Source organism: Glandiceps talaboti, chromosome 20 (assembly GCF_964340395.1).
Source record: "Glandiceps talaboti chromosome 20, keGlaTala1.1, whole genome shotgun sequence".
NCBI lineage: Eukaryota > Metazoa > Hemichordata > Enteropneusta > Spengelidae > Glandiceps > Glandiceps talaboti.
The window spans coordinates 175,020-180,611 of NC_135568.1; positions in this window are offsets into that span (position 1 = coordinate 175,020).

Genomic DNA, 5,592 nt, shown 5'->3' on the forward strand with positions numbered 1-5,592 from the left:
GGCAGAAATATATGTAAGTCAGACTGAAGCTTTCCTGTAAGTTGATCTGAGCAGTGATCAATACAAGTATACTAAAAGGGCAGCAATATATCTGACTGAAGCTTTCCTTTCATAATGCAGTTGCAGTACTTACCTCTGGATGTGTAACATGTCATTTTGTAATTGCATCATGTAAGACTCGAAATTTAAAAAGTGACTGTGAAAATAATGAGACCCAACAGAGCTGTTGAATTCTAAATTTAATAACTCTGAGCTTTGTACTTACTATTTAAACTGAATGCCAATAAGTTAAAATACTGTGTATGGTAATCAGATTCATAGACTTTGGATGAATGGAACACAGCGATAGGATAATCAACTAGTATGTACAGTATATTTGGAAACCATCTTGCTGAGATCAAACAGTCATTTTTTATGTCACTCAAATGTTTGATTTGTACATTTAGTACATTTAGTACATTACTGTAAAGTGTGACTTGTTTAACAACCTTTGAAGCAGTGATGTAGACACACCTGTGGTGAACAATTAAAACTGGCTTTGAAGATAATGAAAAGCTTTCTTCTTATGTTTACCTACTTTTCCATTGACAAACATTCTGGTAGAAAATCTTGGTGAAATGAAAAAGGAACACTCTATGATTTTACCTACCACCCTTAACTACAATACTTATAAGGAACTTTGTAGAATGGATGGAGAATCCAGGTTGAAATTACCTGCTCATTACTCATAGCAGACAGTGTACATTCATTCATCCATTCATTCCTTCATCCATTCCTTCATTCATTCATCCATTCATTCATTCCTTCATCCATTCCTTCATTCATTCATTCATTCATTCATTCACTCATTCATTCACTCATGACTTTACAGGAACTCATTTCCATGAAATAGCAGACAGTTTCAGAATGTGATATCTAAATTAGATAATCCGATTTAATCAATAAGTTTAGTAGAATTTCAAAACTTTCTATCTAATTTGATTTCTAGTAATTTGATTTTACTAAGCCATTGTATCAATATGTAGCTATAATAATTAGATAATTCTATTTATACCAGTGTATCTAGAACATCAAAATGTCTTGAACTGCATTATACAAACCCCAATATATCAATCACCAACAAAAATGCATTGTTGACAATTGTCATTGTACATTCCGTCACCAGAATTTTAGTATTCTTTTAGTATGCATGTATTTGTTGTAGTAATGGAATTTCCATTTTAAAATGATGGTTAGAATATATTTTTGCATTATCAGCTGTGAGAAATTGTGAATTATGTCCCTATCACTGATGACAACCTAGTTGATCATATCAAATATTTCACACTTTTTAGCACAACTGAACTGATAAGGTTCAGTAGTGCTATAGGCATGGCTAAGTGTGTGTGTGTGTGTGTGTGTGTGTGTGTGTGTGTGTGTGTGTGTGTGTGTGTGTGTGTGTTTGTAAACAACTTAAAGTCAAAAACCACTGGACCGATTGCCATGATAATAGGTGGGTATATGATCTAGTTGGGGAAATTGTACAAATCAAAATGATCTTACCATCGGTGTGTGATTTGGGTCAAAAATGTGATTTTGGTTAAAAAATTTAAATTCCAAAACTACCCAGTAGATCGATCTGTGATTTGGTTGGAACGTTCTTAGATGTGTTTAGATTAAGAATTGTTCCTGACATGATGATCCCATCAGTGATATGCAAAATAGAGCTTAAGTGTGTCTTTTTGGTCAAAAATCTATCATTCCCAAAATTATTTAGCAGATTGGGTTGAAATATGGTTGGAACATTCTTAGTGGAGTTTAGATTAAGAATTGTTCATAACATGATGATCCCATCAGTGATATGCAAATTAGGTATAAAAATGTGTCTTTTTTGTCAAACCTATGATAATATACTTACATGACTGTTTACATTATCATCATCTGAAACTCATGAAAACAACATGAAATCACAATAGACAAATAGTGCATTTGATGTAAATATTATTATAATTTTGAATGATATGTTTAAATATTGGGCTATTATTAAGATAATTAATAAATCCAGATTTTCACACTTGCTCTTGTTGTAACTAGTCTTGTTTTATTACTAGAATTGTGCAGATTGTCACCAGCACATCAAATAAATAGTACATCTTTCATTTGAATGCTAAGAAATGATGGATCAACAAAGACGTTTTCCTTCACAAAATTTGAAGTGAATAACATATTCAAAACATTTGAAGATTATGAGACAAAAAATGCCATTCAGTTTATTTAACAATTTAAAAAGGTTAAACAAAGTGTAATATATTTCATTCAGTTTATTCAGATACTGACTGTGCTTGCATTTTTTCTTCAAGCTGCCTAACGATTACAGACAGGGTAAAAATAGTTTGAAGGCCACATTAGATGTAATGTACATACTACGTAATGTACTAAAATCTTTTCTTGTCCTGTTAAATTACAACAAAAGAAACCTTTACAGGACATTTTCACTGACAATGACAGGTACAACAAAAGGCCATCAAAAGAATAGGTTCATCAGCGTAAATGAAAGATAATAGTTTACAAGTCCTGACATAGTCCTTTTCACTAATACATGCCATAATCTTACAAATAGTTTACTATGCAGTTATGTGTCTGCAGACTATTGAATGGCATTAATGCTGTCATTATACTGGGTGACAGTACTTTTACAGGTACGTCACTTACACCAACGTACGCCAAGTAGCTAAAACGTATAGGACACTTGAAAGTTCTAATATTCAGTCGGTTGTGTCAGTGGTAAGACGATATACTAACCAAGAAACAGTGGCTTGTGACAATTAAATGTAAGTATTACTACATATTATTTAGACTTATGTATTTATAATAAATCACACAATGTTATAGATCATTTTAGTTTGTCAGCTGTGATTATCCATGTATGAAAACAGACATACACATTATAGTAAGTCAGAAGTTAGTTTAGCTTGCCAATGATTATACATCCTATCTATATATTGATGGTCTTTCTAAGGAATGCAAAAGTAATGAATAAAACAGTCCTGATCAATAACTATTATCCTACAATTTAGGTGAAGTCCCGAGGGGATGCCATAAGTTTGTGACTTACGCTACACTTTAACATTTACACATTTCTAATATCAAGTCATTGCAATTAATAATCCCATTTTTTTTATTGCTGGTTGATTCATTGTATGAATATATATATATGAATTATGTTGCTACGGATAAATACAATCTAAGATCGCAATCTCTTCTTGTTCCATATGTTCTGGTTTTTGGTTTCTTGTACTTTACTTTATATGTATTTATTATTGTATTTTTATTGCAGTTGGGCGAAAAAAAATGTTAAGGATGTATTGCTGTCAATAAATAAATAATAAAATAAATGATAAATAAATAAATGAATAAATATACAGTAATGTTAGAGTTTTGAGTCCAATTATCAGCAATAGGCCTAGTACGTGCGTGTACATATGTATAACTTGTGACATAACTGGAGTGTTCCAATTGAATTATGTGAATATCTTCATTTGACCTATTGTTCTCAATTCATGATGTGTTTTTAGCCGTGTTGCAATATCTTGAAATATTTGATCCTCAACTGTATTTTATGATGATCTGGGGACCATCTTAACCTCATCAGACGTTTACAGCCTTCTTATGTTATCTTATAATAAGATAAAGCCTGCATCCTATTCTTTGGTTAAGACTATATCTTTAGATATGTATAGGTTTATATTCAAGTTGGTTGTAGCAATGTATTCTTACTATTTTTTTCTTTCTGGAATTTCATAGAAATAATTTGTGAAACTTATTATTTCAGATAGAGATGGAAATTATTGTCAAACTTGGCTTTGTGTTATTCGTCACCATGGCAATGATGACTACCGTCAAAGGTACTTCATCTACGCATTTTCTTTCTTTTTTGACATATAACCTGGGATCAATTACCATGGAAACCCTTGATTTACTGGAGAAAATGTTTGTGTAACAAGACTTTATGGTACTAATTCTCCAAGTCGCATTATACCCTGGCTTGTGAAATTTACTATAACTTTATATTCCCATGTATTTCGGATGAAAGTTGTCAAATGCATGTCGACCTTTGCATGTAACTTGCACAAGACAAGTACATTTCTTTTTACATTCAATTGACATGGGTTTTTTTACGTCCTATCCATTTTTATTGTACAAAATATATTCTTGAATTCTAGACCATATTTTCTGATGTTTGTGGTAGAGAGTAAGAAACGTGTTTTCAGTCCTATCAAGCTTCTAAAGCGTGGCATGCATTGAGTTTTCAGTCCTATCATTTCATATGAATGTCAATTTTATTGAATACAGGCACATCATGCTACACATGTACCAATAACCCGACTTCTAACGTGGAATGTAACAATGTAGGTGATCCAGTGACGTGTGCTTCAAATGAAGTAAGTTAAAGGAGAGAGATGGGGGGATGGGGGGGGGGGAACAGGCAGGCTGGTGCACAGCAGAGACAGACAGACAGACAGACAGACAGACAGACAGACAGACACACACAAACAGACTGAGTGAGTGAGTGAGTGAGTGAGTGAGTGAGTGCGTGCGTGCGTGCGTGAGTGAGTGAGTGAGTGAGTGAGTGAGTGAGTGAGTGAGTGAGTGAGTAAATGAGTGAGTGAGGGTGGGTGGGTGGGTTGATGGGTGGGTGAGTGAGTGAGTGAGTGAATGGGCTTTTAAGGTATTAGACCACACAAAAGGTGTTGTCACGTTTGTTACATTTTATTTGATATTCTTTGATAGTAATTAAACCATACATTTTGGAAGAATTTAGCTGTTTGATCTCCACTATATGAAGACATAAGTGAAATATCTAAATACTCAGGTTTAGCATTATAGAGCTTAAAACATTTTGAAAGGGACAATTTGGGTATCAGGAAATTACCTCCTCTGACAGTGATGTGATAGGTTTGAAATACATGCCAAAAGATTCTTACCATCTCTGTATACAAACATTCAATGGATAAATTGCCAAAATATTAAAGCCAACAACATTAGCAGTCCAAGCCCAAGCACACTTAGCTGTTATACCACAGACAAGTCTGCAGGTTATACCATAGACCCTACACCAACATGTAGGGTCTATGGTTATACCCATAAAAAAATGCTACACCACTGTAAATATATGATGTGTGAATTAAACTATCTTCCCGTGCCAGTGAAATTTCCAGATGACAGTGATCTGTCATTCTTTTAAAGAAATAAACCAAATGATATTCAGAAATAAAACATCAAATTCACAGCGTTTGAAATCGTATAGGCCAGAAGGAAAGTATGACCTATTACTATGAGAAGATCTGGCGAGGATAGGTCAAGGAACGTGGTAGAGAGATATTAATGTATAAAGAATCACTGTGCTGATTATTATCACAAGTACAGATTCTTTTAAACTACAGGTGTGTCAAAATGAAATTCGTGACGAAAACGGACAACATCGTATTCGTAAAGAATGTAAACAAGACCAGGCCTGCTGTAGCAATGCAGCTAATAACTACAACCAATGTTTCCCGGATGGAAGCTCTAACCCGTCAGTATGTAGGTATTGTTGCATTGGAGAGGCGTGTA